Source organism: Rutidosis leptorrhynchoides, chromosome 2 (genome assembly GCF_046630445.1).
Source record: "Rutidosis leptorrhynchoides isolate AG116_Rl617_1_P2 chromosome 2, CSIRO_AGI_Rlap_v1, whole genome shotgun sequence".
Taxonomy (NCBI): Eukaryota; Viridiplantae; Streptophyta; class Magnoliopsida; order Asterales; family Asteraceae; genus Rutidosis; species Rutidosis leptorrhynchoides.
This window is the reverse complement of record NC_092334.1, coordinates 108,098,641-108,114,099: the sequence shown is the minus strand read 5'-3', so window position 1 is coordinate 108,114,099 and position 15,459 is coordinate 108,098,641. Positions and strand designations below refer to the sequence as shown.

General features: G+C 33.5%; 1 non-coding gene across 1 annotated transcript; it reads right to left on the bottom strand.

Moving 5' to 3' along the window:
* Window positions 1–251: 251 nt before the first annotated feature.
* Window positions 252–358, bottom strand: LOC139895186 (small nucleolar RNA R71). Its single transcript, XR_011775649.1, has one exon. It is a non-coding gene; the product is annotated as a small nucleolar RNA R71 (small nucleolar RNA).
* Between the last annotated feature and the right edge of the window lie 15,101 nt (window positions 359–15,459).

The following is a 15,459-nucleotide window of genomic DNA, read 5'->3' as shown; positions in this document are numbered from 1 at the left end:
CTAATCAATGCCAATTTAGTGGTGCGCCGAAGGAAGATCCAAACGAACATCTTCGTACTTTTAATAGGATCTGCACTCTATTTAAAATTCGAGAAGTTGAGGATGAACAGATATATCTCATGTTATTTCCCTGGACTTTAAAGGGAGAAGCCAAAGATTGGTTAGAATCGTTACCTGAAGGAGCGATTGATACATGGGACGTTTTAGTTGAAAAATTTCTTAAAAAATTCTTTCCGGCATCTAAAGCCGTGAGACTTCAAGGAGAAATTGTTACGTTCACACAAAAGCCAAATGAAACTCTATATGAAGCGTGGACAAGATTTAGAAAGTTATTGAGAGGATGTCCGCAACATGGTTTAGACACCTGTCAAATAGTACAAATATTCTACCAAGGATGCGACATCACTACAAGGAAAGATATAGATATAGCAGCTGGTGGTTCTATTATGAAGAAAACCGCAACTGACGCTTATAAAATTATTGATAACACTGCTTCCCACTCACATGAGTGGCATCAAGAAAAAGATATCGTTAGATCATCTAAAGCAGCTAGAGCCGATTCTAGCCATGACTTTGATTCCATTTCTGCAAAGATAGATGCTATCGAGAGACGAATGGAAAAGATGACTAAAGATATCCACTTAATACGAATTAGTTGTGAGCAGTGTGGAGGACCACATTTAACAAAATATTGTCTCAGTATTGAACTAAAAATGGAACAAAGAGAGAATGTTTCATACATAAACCAAAGGCCTGGAAATAATTATCAGAATAATTATCAACCGCCAAGACCAATCTACAATCAAAATCAGAATTATAACCGAAATGTTCCATACAACAACCAACAAGGTCCTATCAATTAACAAGTATCTAATAATACTTACAATCAGCAAAGACCTATTTTTCAAAACAAACTACCACAAACTGATGATAAAAAGCCAAATTTAGAAGATATGATGTCGAAGCTAGTTGAATCTCAAACACAGTTTTTCACATCTCTGAAACAAACCAATGAACAAAATGCTCAAGCATTTGGAAATCAACAAGCTTCAATTCAAAATCTGGAACAAGAAGTGAGCAACCTAGCAAGGTTAATAGGTGAAAGAAAACCAGGAAGTTTACCTAGTGATACAAATGCTAACCCCCGGAATGAAACAGCTAAAGCCATTACCACGAGAAGTGGTATTACACTTAAACCACCCGAAATACCTGTAATTTCTAATGAAGCTATTCCTACTCCACAAGAACCACAATCTGAGCAAGATAAGGAAAAAGAACCGGTAGTTGAAAAAGTTAATGAAGATAACACAGTTAAGGCTAAACCTTATGTTAAACCATACCAACCACCACTTCCTTACCCGAGTAAAATGAGAAAAGAGAGACTTGAAGCCGAGCAATCTAAATTTTTGGATATGTTTATACAGATAAATGTCAATCTTCCTTTCATTGATGTGATTTCAGGAATGCCTAGATACGCTAAATTTTTGAAAGATCTAATCACAAATAGATTGAAAATGGAAGAACTCTCGGCTGTTACTATGAATGCTAATTGTTCTGTAGTGCTATTGAATAAGATACCAGAAAAATTATCAGATCCAGGAAGTTTCACAATTCCATGTTTTCTGGGTAGTCTTAGTTCAATAGAAGCATTGGCAGACCTAGGTGCTAGTATAAATCTAATGCCGTATTCACTATACGCTAAACTAGACCTTGGAGAATTGAAACCAACACGAATAAGCATACAACTAGCCGATCGATTAGTAAAATATCCTAGAGGGATAATGGAAAACATGCTAGTTAAAGTTGGTACTTTAGTATTTCCAGTAGATTTTGTTATTCTGGACATGGAAGAAGATTCTCGAGTTCCTCTCATATTAGGAAGACCATTCTTAAACACGGCTAAAACAATAATAGACGTGTTTGGTAAGAAATTGACCCTAAGTATAGAGGATGAGAGTGTTACCTTTTCAGTGGATAGAGCCATGCAACAACCGCAATCTGCAGATGATACATGTTATTATATTCAAACCATAGATTCACATGCAGAATTATTAGAAGAATTTCCAGAATTACAAGGAACAGGAGAATGTTCGTTAGGAGAAGGAACTGAACCAAATGATGAAGCTGAAATGTTAGCTACACTTATGGCTAATGGATATGAACCAACAACAGAAGAAATTCAAATGCTAAAAGAAGAAGACAGATATCGATATAAATCATCGATAGAAGAACCACCGACATTAGAGTTAAAGCCACTTCCAAACCATTTGGAATATGCTTATTTACATGGTGAATCTGAATTACCTGTAATAATATCGTCTTCTCTTACTGAAAATGAAAAATCTCAACTCATTTCTGTGCTAAAAGCTCATAAACCAGCTATTGCATGAAAGATTCATGACATTAAAGGAATAAGTCCTTCGTATTGCACACATAAAATCCTTATGGAAGAAGGTCATAAAACGTATGTGCAACGCCAATGAAGACTAAATTCGAATATGCAAGATATTGTTAAGAAAGAAATTATTAAACTGCTTGATGCAGGTTTAATTTATCCAATCTCTGATAGTCCATGGGTAAGCCCAGTTCAATGCGTGCCTAAGAAGGGTGGCATGACTGTCATCACAAATGAGAAAAATGAGCTTATTCCTACTAGGACTGTAACAGGATGGCGTGTTTGTATTGATTATAGAAAATTAAATGACGCCACCAGAAAAGATCACTTTCCATTACCTTTCATTGATCAAATGTTGGAAAGATTAGCCGAAAATAGTTACTATTGTTTTTTTGATGGTTTTTTCGGATATTTTCAAATTCCAATAGCACCCGAAGATCAAGAGAAAACCACATTCACGTGCCCTTATGGTACTTTTGCTTACAAACGCATACCATTTGGACTTTGCAACGCCCCTGCAACCTTTCAAAGGTGCATGATGGCGATCTTTCATGACATGATAGAAGAATTCATGGAAGTTTTCATGGATGACTTTTCAGTCTTCGGTGATACATTTGAATCATGTCTAGTTAATCTTGAACGAATGCTTATTAGATGCGAGCAATCAAATCTAGTACTTAATTGGGAGAAATGCCATTTCATGGTTAAAGAAGGCATCGTTCTTGGTCATAAAATTTCAAAGGAAGGAATTGAAGTGGATAGAGCTAAAGTAGATGTAATTGCTAAACTTCCACATCCCACCAATGTTAGAGGAGTTAGGAGTTTTCTAGGGCATGCCGGTTTTTACCGACGTTTTATAAAAGATTTTTCTAAAATTGCCACTTCTATGAATAAACTCCTAGAAAAGGATGCCCCATTCATCTTTTCGGATGAATGCATCAAATCTTTTAATATTATTAAAGAAAAACTCCCGATCATGATAACTCCAAATTGGAATCTACCATTTGAACTAATGTGCGATGCAAGTGATTTTGCAATGGGAGCCGTTTTAGGACAAAGGATTGAAAAACGATTTCAACCTATTTATTATGCTAGTAAGATGTTACAAGGAGCACAAACTAATTACACAACTACTGAAAAAGAACTCCTTGCTATTGTCTTTGCTTTTGACAAATTTTGTTCATATCTCGTTCTAGCAAAAACGGTGGTCTATACCGACCATTCTGCTCTTAAATACCTATTTTCGAAACAAGATGCCAAACCAAGATTAATCCGTTGGATCTTACTCTTACAAGAGTTCAATATTGAAATCCGAGACAAAAAAGGAGCAGAAAATCTCGCCGCTGATCATCTTGCTCGTCTTGAAAATCCCGAATTAGAAGTTCTAAATGAATCGGCCATACAAGACAACTTTCCTGATGAATATCTATTGAAGATAGATTATAATGAAATCCCATGGTTTGCAGACTATGCAAACTATTTAGTATGTGGATTCCTTGAAAAAGGATTATCGTACCAAAAACGAAAGAAATTCTTCAGTGATATAAAACACTATTTTTGGGAAGATCCACATCTGTTTAAAAGTTGTCCCGATGGAATAATACGCCGATGTGTATTCGGAGACGAAGCCAGTAAAATATTAAACCATTGTCACACAGGACCAACAGGAGGGCATTACGGGCCTTAACTAACAGCAAGAAAAGTTTATGATGCTGGATTCTATTGGCCTACAATTTACAAAGACGCACACCTTCTTTGCAAATCCTGTGATGCTTGTCAAAGGGCCGGAAAAATAAGTCAACGTGATGAAATGTCACAAAATGTCATACAAGTATGTGAAGTATTTGACATTTGGGGTATTGACTTTATGGGTCCATTTCCAAAATCTCATAATAATCTATATATACTCGTAGCCATTGATTATGTATCTAAATGGGCGAAAGCACAAGCTCTCACAACTAACGACGCACGAGTTGTAGTCAACTTTTTAAAATGTCTTTTTGCAAGGTTTGGAACACCGAAAGCTTTAATAAGTGATCGGGGTACTCATTTTTGTAATAATCAACTTGAGAAAGTTCTCAAAAGATATGGAGTAACTCATAAAATCTCCACTGCTTATCATCCACAGACAAGTGGACAAGTTGAAAATACCAACCGAGCTTTAAAATGTATGCTAGAGAAGACCGTAGGATCAAATCCGAAGGAATGGTCCATGAAATTAGAGGATGCACTCTGGGATTTTAGAACAGCCTACAAACTCCAATTGGAACAACACCTTTTAGACTCGTTTACGGAAAAGCATGTCATCTTCCAGTAGAAATTGAGCACAAAGCATTTTGGGCTTTGAAGACATGTAATCTTGATTTACATGAAGCCGGACGTCTACGGTTAAGTCAACTAAACGAATTAGAAGAATTAAGACTTGAAGCATACGAAAATTCGTTAATCTATAAGGAAAGAACGAAGAAATGGCATGATAAAAGAATTAGAAGTTCAAAAGAATTTAAAGAAGGAGACAGAGTTCTTCTTTTCAATTCACGATTCAAGCTATTTCCTGGAAAATTGAAATCAAGATGGTCTGGACCATTCATCGTCAAAAGAGTTTTCCCATACGGAACAATAGAGTTAATAAATTCAAATGGGATTGAACAATAGAGTTAATAAATTCAAATGGGATTGAATTTAAAGTTAATGGTCACAGAGTTAAACATTGCATACGTGGACCGATGGAAATTGAAAACGAACTTAATCAAAATTTTGACACCACAACTAACTAAGTGTGGGGAGATTCGAGTCTTTTAAGGATAATACGTATTTCTGTTAGAGTTAGATATTTTGTTTTCGTGTAGTTCTCGAGAATGGAATCCGAATGGTCTTTCCCTAGCAGACCCTAAAGAACTAGTCTTCTCCCCCCATTCTGAATTTTTATTTTTTTTTAGGTTTTACGAGATAAAGAATTCCTGTGAACTAAACCATGGTCTAATGCTACACGCTTTGATCACTAAACGTAATAATGACACACTTCCGAGTGAACTAGTATCATTCATAAGAGAAAAAATGGACGGAGTAAGAAAAGAACTCAGGAAAGATCATCATAAGATACATTTTGGTAAAGGAAAATCAAAATCCGCAACAAAAAGAAGAGCACGACAACTTGTAATATGTTACAAATGCGGAAAATGGTCACACGAAGGTATATGTTCAAATAATCAAACATATTCAAATACCGAATTTGTTACTCTATGCAGAGAAGGACCATTCATATGTTTAGAAGAAAAGATATTGAAGATTCGAAGTTATGCATACGTAGCTATGGAGAACCAAATCACACGACTCTCCTATGAGTCGGCTAAAGCAGGTCTCTGAGAATTCTTTCTCACAGGTAAGTATGTCCAGTTTTTATTTTTATTGCTTTTAACCTTTTGATAATAAACGCTGAATCGTTCGCTATAAAGTATTAAATTGGTATTCAATAAAATTAGGTATGCGTAACCGAAATTATTGATATCATATAAAAATTTATTACATCACTGCGAAATTTACCGTTTATTCTTAAGGTATAAATATCTTTAATCAATCAACCCAAAATATGTCAAAAATTCGTTAGGAGTAAAACTAGGTAATATAGCCGAAATTACTTTACCGAAAAGAGGGGCGTATATTTTTGATAATATTTGATTGATTAAAGTGGGATAAAAGACAAAAAAGATTTTTAATTTTAATTTTACTTTGCTTTGTTTTTGAAATTAATATTAAATTATTATTATAAACTTTTTAAAATCAATATATTTAAGTTTGTAAATATTTGAAAAATTAATATTTTTAAAATAAGTTTGTATGTTTAAAAATAAAATTTTTAATATAAAGTTTGTATTAATAATATGAATTTTTAATTTTATGCATTTCAAATTTAAGTTTGGTGTGAATTTTAAAAACAAAAATTTACTTTATTTCACTAAGTTAAAAATTTGATTTTTAAAATTCGTCGTGAGTTGAAAACTAGGTCGTTGAATCGAAATTGCTCTACCCAAGGGAGGGACGAGAACTTTTATTATCATTATTTTTAATCTTATTAAATTAAAGTATGCCAAAAACATTTAAAAAAAAATCAAAAATCTTTGCTTTTAAAACAAACGCCAATATGTTTGGAAACTTTGGTAAAATTTAATCAATGTTTCTACGCTAATCACCCGCAATAATTTAAACTGTTACTGATTCTTGCAAATGAGGGCATTGCAAGATCTTAAGTGTGGGAAGGGGTTAAATTCTTTCGGATTTTTAAAAATTTTAACTTATACACTTGGTTACCATTAAAAATACTAGTAACGCAGTAGTTGTATTAGAATCTAGTGCTTTATGATAATAAAGAACAGCCCTAGTCTTATATACTGACTACCCAATTCTAGTAAAATTTTTCAAAATTTTCAATTAAATGAACTCAAAATCATGTTTATACATATTTATGAACGATAAAACTAGGTGTTAATATCGAAATTATTGTTACCTCGGAAAGGAGATAAATTGAGAAACAAACTAAAATGTTAGAATTCATTTAAAATGGAATAGAGGACAATAAAAAAGAAAAGAAAGGAAAATAAAAGCTAAGTGTGGGAAAAATTTACCAAGTTATTTTGAACATATATCACATATTTTTGTACAAATAACTGAGGATACTTTTGTTTTGGACAATTTTATCAGTTTTACTCAATTTCTTATAATATTGAAAGAAAAGATGGATCTACACGATGAATCAATTCTATCATTAAAAGGAAGTAAAGTCTTCCGAAAAAGACACGCGCTTCTTGATTTAGGTCAGGAAGTTGTCGTCCAGACCAGTTGTAGAGTCTACGAAAAACCATGAAAAGTTTTCTAGAAAATCAGCTGGAAATCCACGGACCTCAGCATCAAATAGGGTCGCCAAGTGGTCAGACTTATCCTAACCATGAGAGGATCTGTCTCGTAAAATGGGGAGGGCGCCGTGCAAATTAGCTTGATAAGACTAATGAATCAGACCCCCAGAAAGGATAATCTCCTTAAAGATTAAAAATCAGCTTTTAAGCCTGATATTACTCAATCCTTGAGATTGACTTTAAAGATTGAGAATTACAAACTCATGGAATTCAATGATATCTAAACTCGAGCTTGAACGAGAAAATATTTTGATCAAAATTACGAACCGATTTGTTTTCTAAAAACCCATTTTTAATGCGTTCATTACCATTGAACGTAAAATCCTAGAAATTCACCTGGAATTCATTAGGTCACCTGAACCAAATCGGGTGTCAACCGTAAGAACGGTGGTTGCATAGCATGGTCAAAGACAGGACCTTATTCCAGACCGAAAAACTATAGGGAGAGCTTTAATATTGCTCCTACAAAGGATAGTAATTGCATCCGACACGTTATAGACCATAATTAAAAGCATATCAGGGGACATTGCCTTAACAGTTGCTTGTTCAATGCTTTCCTTTACAACCGGATGGTAGTTTACCGAAAGGTAATATACAGAGCAAGTATACTGGATGTGTTGCTTTCCCAATACAAGGTTAGCAAGTGGGTGACACAAAACCGCAAGTTTTGAGCTAAAATTTTCAAATTTGAAATCCACAAAACTCACAACAACAATTTGCAAACACCGGTGAAGGGTTATTCCGGAAAACTTATCTAGGGTAAAAGCTAGATTTTATTTAAAAGATCAAATGTTTTCATAAAGATCCAATTTTCTTTAAGGATCTAAATTTTCATAGTCATGTGGGACTGTAAACCACATCGTTACTACCATTGTTTACACCGCCGTATAGAAATCACTGATGTACAAAGTGTGAAGAATAAAGAAGTGATTCTAGTATTTTTATTTCAAAACTATATTGCTTGAGGATAACCAACGCTCAAGTGTGGGAATATTTGATAATGCTAAAAACGAACATATATTTCATAGCATTATCCCTCAAGAAAGACAAGCTTTTAGTTGCAATTGTTCTATTTACAAGTAATATTCGTTTAAATAATAAAAGGTGAAGACAAAAGACAGATTCGACGGATTGAAGACGTAAACGACCAAAAAGCTCAAAAGTACAAAGTACAATCAAAGTGGTTCAAATTATTGATGAGAAACGTCTCAAAATTACAAGAGTACAAAAAACGCAAAATACAAGATATTAAATTGTACGCAAGGACGTTCAAAAATCCAGAACCGGGACCAGAGTCAACTCTCAACGCTCGACGCAACGGACTAAAAATTACAAGTCAACTATGCACATAAATATAATATAATATTTAAATAATTCTTAAAATTATTTATATATTATATATATATTTATAAACCGTCGGCAGAATGCAAACAAAGACATGTGACCTGGAAAAGCAGGCCATGTGATCGCATGGCCTGGATGAGAGAAATCCGTGCGATCGCATGGCAGTAGGTACCAGGCCACATGCCTATAAATTTCGCAGTTTTGAGCAACATTACAATATCTTTTTCTTTCTTCTCTTTCAACGTATATATATATATATATATATATATATATATATATATATATATATATATATATATATATATATATATTATAATTTTAATTTTAATTTTAATTTTAATTTTAATTTTAATTTTAATTTTAATTTTAATAATAAGGGTATGTTAGCGAATGTTGTAAGGGTGTAAGTCGAAATTCTATCCGTGTAACGCTACGCTATTATTAATCATTGTAAGTTATGTTCAACCTTTTTAAATTAATGTCTCGTAGCTAAGTTATTATTATGCTTATTTAAACCTAAGTAATCGTGATGTTGGGCTAAATATTAAAATTGGGTAATTGGGCTTTGTATCATAATTGAGGTTTGGACAAAAGAACGACACTTGTGAAAATTAGTGTGACACCGCTAAATTTTTTTTTTTTTAATACGTAGCGGAAGCATTAACATTAATTAAACCATTATAATAACATAATCGTATTTACATATCCAAATTATCTAGCAACTAGCATTAAACTAATACATCTGGTGTCACGTGACATTATAACAAATTCAGTTTTGACGGAAAAGAAACATCATAGTTTCTTCATTGTCAAACATGACATCACTATGCCCGTCTTCTCCCAAAAGGCACTATCTACAAAAGCTAATAACCTGCAAAAGAGGAGATGGAGGGAATTAGCACGAAGCTAAGTGAGTACAACTAACTACAAGCCATAGCATACATAAGTGTTATACTAATCATGTCTCATAGTCTAACACACAAACATCACCCAAGTGCCGTCTACAGAGACTCTGGCGGCTCGGCCAAACCATTAACCACTAGCTGATCGGACTGGGGCTTACCAGAAGTTCCTCCACCACCATGTGTATATACATAATCCACACGCGACGGATGCGTCATTCACATATATATACACCACGGCTGTCTAGGCCACCACAGAGGAACCCAACCCGCAGGTTGATCTCTCCTACCGAGGCCACCACACAATAGGGACGCACTGGGCTCCAGCAGACAAGCATCAACTAACATGCAGTCATCACAAGAACTAACTAACCACAAAAATAAGTATATCTAACAAGCATGGCATTCATAATATAACATGCTTCTATATACTATATTCTCCAGTTAGTCCCACTCACCAAATACCAGCAAACGAGAAGCTGTTCAGCTATCTAATCACTGAACCTTCTCTTTCTCCTTTTCTCCTGAGAAATACATATACACGAGTTAGTTTATTTCCATAAACACCAAATAACACAATACAAAAAATTTTGTCAGAAAACTGTCCGCTAAAAATTTTCTGCTTAACACTTGTGCACTTTCAAAATTTACATCATAAACATCAAAATACAAACGGGCAGCATAACGGCTAAAAATCAACACTTAGGTAAAATATTCTGCCCTGGACACTCCGTCGGTCGACTGACTCTTACAGTCGGTCGACTTTCTATACAATCGGTCGACTGACTTTCCCAGTCGGTCGACTTATTTGGTATTTCCACAATCGGCCGAAAGTCAAACTCAATCGGTCGGTTCACTCGACAGTCGGTCGGTTGTCTGTCAATCGGTCGGTTCAACCCTAGGTCGGTCGACTGTAGACCGACAGTCGGCCGACTGTGTTCATCTTCATCAGAAACTGAACAAAGGTACGGACTTCACGATGAAATCCTCAAATCTCGATCTAGAGCTCGTTTTAAACACCAAAATCGACCACAACTTGTTCACTACTTGTTATAGACTCAAAACCCACAACAATTTGACCATAACAACACTTAAACCACTTGTTTTGACACAAATTTACACATTTATGAAAACTAACACAAAACCTTAAATTTTTCAAAGATTAAAGCATGGAAGCTTGTGATTCTTACCTTAAAAGAATCAGTGAATCACAAGGAACACAAAGATATGAACAATTTGAGCTCTAGCTAAAGATTAAGGATTAGGGTTTGATTGTAGGTGGAAGGGAAGGTACGGGAGTGTTTGGGAAGAAGGGTCTAGAAATGGAAATAAAGAACACAGACTAGTCACTTAATTGTGGATAATTCCCACACTGTGTGACACACGGGTATTTATCAGTTATCTGATATCTTTCGTACATCATTTGGCAACCCAAACGGAGTCCAAATTAAATAAAGAAACATGTTCTGTGACCCTTGTCACAAACTGGTCCTAACCACATCATTAAATAATAATAAATAATAAATAAAAAATAAAAGCATATACTAACGCAATACAACTTAAGGGCAATCTAGTAATCTTACATCTAGGCCCAATTGAGGATGTTACAATTAGACTATGGGCTATTAATGGGCTTTATATTAACTAAATGATACCACGTTAATTTAATATATAGACTTATAATTTGACGTATTTATATATAACTACATACGCTTGACTGGGTACGGTGGGCGGGATATCTATAAATACCAATAATTATTCATTTGACCGGACACGGGGATGGATTAATAATCAATAGACTTGTTAAAACCTTGGACTACACGCAGTCGATAACCTGGTGTATTCATTAAACAAAGTATTAAGACCTTGTTACAATTCGAATCCCCAATTAGTTGGAATATTTGACTTCAGGAATAAGAATAATTTGACGAAGACTTCCGCACTTTATGATTATGACTGATGGACTATTATGGACAAATCCGTATGGACATATCGAATAATCCAGGACAAAGAACAATTAACCCATGATAATAAACTAAAATCAACACGTCAAACATCATGATTACGGAAGTTTAAATAAGCATAATTCCTTTATTTCATATTTAATTTCCTTTATTTCATATTTAATTGCACTTTTAATTATCGCACTTTTATTTACTGTTATTTTATTTAATTGCACTTTTAATTATCGTACTCTTTAATTATCGCAATTTTATTAATCGCACTTTTATTTATCGCAATTTCATTATCGTTATTTACGTTACGCTTAAAATTAAGTTATATTTATTTTTAATATTTTACATTAGGTTTTAACTGCGACTAAAGTTTTAAAATCGACAAACTGGTCATTAAACGGTAAAAACCCCCTTTTATAATAATAATACTACTTATATATATTTTTGTATTTTTACAATTATAAGTTAAAAAAATATAGCGTTAAACTTGGCGAGTTCCCTGTGGACAAACCGGACTTACTAAAAACTACACTACTGTACGATTAGGTACACTGCCTATAAGTGTTGTAGCAAGGTTTAGGTATATCCACTCTATAAATAAATAAATAACTTGTGTAAAATTGTATCGTATTTAATAGTATTTTCTTGTAAAAATATAAACTATTTCGTATACACCTCTACGCACATCATGGTATCATTCATAAGAGGCAAAATGGATGAATTGAGGAAAGAACTCAGGAAAGATCATCATAAAACACATTTTGGTAAAGGAAAATCAAAATCTGCAACAAAAAGAAGAGCACAACACCTTGAAAGATGTCATAAATGCGGAAAATGGTCACACGAAGGTAAATGTTCGAACAATCAAACATATTCAAATACCGAATTTGTTACTCTATGCAGAGAAGGACCGTTCATATGTTTAGAAGAAAAGTTATTGAAGAATCGAGGTTACGCTTATGTAGCTATGGAAAACCAAATCACACGACTCTCCTATGAGTCGGCTAAAGTAGGTCTCTGAGAATTCTTTCTCATAGGTAAGTATGTACAGTTTTTATTTTATTTTATTGCTTTTAACCTTTTGATAATAAACGCTGAAACGTTCGCTATAAAGTATTAAATTGATATTCAATAAAATTAGGTATGTGAAACCGAAATTATTGATATCATACAAAAATTTATTACATCACGGCGAAATTTACCGTTTATTCTTAAGGTATAAATATCTTTAATCAATCAATCCAAAATATTTCAGAAATTCGTCAGGAGTAAAACTAGGTAAAATAGCCGAAATTACTTTACCCAAAAGAGGGGCGTATATTTTTAATAATATTTGATTGATTAAAGTGGGATAAAAGACCAAAAAGATTTTTAATTTTATTTTTACCTTGTTTTTAAAATTAATATATAAATATTAAATTATTATTGTAAATCTTTTTAAATCAATATATTTAAGTTTTTAAATATTTTAAAAATTAATATTTTCAATATAAGTTTGTAAAATTAATGTATAAAAATATTAATAATATTAATATGAATTTTTAATTTTATGCATTTTAAATTTAAGTTTGGTGTAAATTTAAAAACAAAAATTTACTTTATTTCATTAAGCTAAAAATTTGATATTTAAAATTCGTCGTGAGTTGAAGACTAGGGCGTTGAACCGAAATTTCTTTACCCGGGGGCGGGACGAGAAATTTTATTATCATTATTTTTAATCTTATTGATTTAAAGTATGCCAAAAACATTTAAAAAACCCAAAAATCTTTGCTTTTAAAACAAACGCTTTAAAATGACAAATTTTAAATTTTTGTCGAGGGACGGACTAGGTAAACGTACCGAAACAACCTCGTCCTAAATAAAAAGGAAAACAAAATTTTAAATTTAATTAATTGTTTTATTATTAAAGATATTATAAAAAAAATCCGCACTCGCGGAGTTTTTGTGGTACCCACATCAGCACTCGCGAAGAAATGAAATCTCAAATGGGATAAACTGGTCGACAGAACAGCCCCCAAACACACCACACCCAAAAATTGCTGCAAAAATACCCACAAAAACACTCCCAAATTCAAAAATTTTCACCGTTAATCATCAAATTTTTTGCTAAAATCACGATGAGGAGATACTTGCCAAGAAGTTTTTCAAGGAAATCGGTAATTTCTACATCCAAACACTCTTTAATCCGAATTTTTAGTGTTCTTGAGCAAAAATTATACCTAATTTGATTTTGATGATTTCTAGCTTAATTGTGCTTAAATTGTTTGTATATTATGTATGTATAACCTAGATTGATGCTATTTAACATGATTAGAAGCCTTAAACTTCAAATTTTGAGTAATCTAGGGTTTGTGTTCTTGAGCAAAAATTGGGGCTTTTTGATATAAACGGGTTATGGCCGAATTTTGTTGGTGGTTTATGCTTAATTAAGTAGTGTAACATGTTTAGGTTGCTAAATGATCAAAACTTTGATCCTAAACATGATTTTTGAGTATTAAAGTGGACTTTTTAAGTCAAAAAATGCATGAACTCGATTTAATTGATATGAATGCCATTTGAAACTCATTTAATTGCTATAATGATTATTTTTGACATGATTTAGAAGATGAATGCTAAGGAACATTGTATACATTTTCATATATGTTTATTTGTAAAAGTGTAGAATTGTTAATATTGTGAAAATGCGTATAAAGTTTAATATGGATTAAACATGTCATTATGATTGTTTTGATTTATGATTTTGCTAACAATAATGCATATTTGGATGCACAAAAATTGTGTTTAATGTGTTTTGCAGACTGAAAGGGGTGAATCTTCATCCGCATCCCAGGCTCGCAATGCTCCTCCTGAGAATACAGAGGAACAGGAGATTAACGACTAATACAAACAAAATATACCTCATCAAGTCATTTCATTTTCAAATATCCATGAGGCAGATTTACACCCAAACTTGAGGTTTGACAGATTATGAATAGAATATCCAAAATATCAAAGGAACTTACACACCCTTCAGTATAATGTTGTTGAAGTACCCAGGGTAATAGATTGAGAACCGTTAGAAACAGTGGGATTGGCCGATCCAATCAGAGAATTACTTACACAAAGGTATGGTAATTCTACTTTTAATGATTAGGAACGTTTATTCAATATACGTAGGCGTGTATATAGAGAATGGTCTGTGGAATTATTATGTAGTGTTGAAATAAATGATCGGGTAGCTACATTAACCGATCGGAGTTTTATTAGATTTTTATTAGGAGGTGTGATGCGCCATATGTCTCTACTAGACATGGCTTAGGCTTTGTGTATATATACGCCTGAGGAACTAGCATCTACTGATTGTCAAAGGTTGATAGTTAATGGTAGAAGGGTTGATGAAAATTTTGATATGAATGGAATATGGAGTAGAATGACTAGCCATAACCGATTTCGTGGGGGGAATTACTCTTATACTAATATTGATAGAGCTGAGCTAAGAGTAATCAATAGGTTCTTAGCAAACTCGATTACACAGCGAGGTAGGAACAAAGGGAAGGTAAATGGGAATGATTTATTTTATCGCATGTGTATTCGAGACCCACGGAGCACTGTGAGTATACCTTATTGTGTGGGTTATTATTTATCGGCTATGGTTAGGGGTATACGGCCTAATAATATAATAGGAGGTGGTATCTTTGTTACTTTAATTGCTGAGTATCTCGGTGTCGATAGAAGTCAGGGGGATTAATAATTGCAGCACCAGAACCCCGTGATACAATTGGTTTGAAAGTATATCATGGTGCTAAGGTTTTAAAGAAACGACATAACGCTGCAGCACCATATGATGGCAATCATCTACAGGTCGAAAGAGATCAGCAGCAAGGTAATGCGGGAGGGGGGAATCAGATGACGGAAATGCAAATTTTTATGGCTCAACATTAGTATGAAATGGCTAGACAACGAGCATTTCAAGA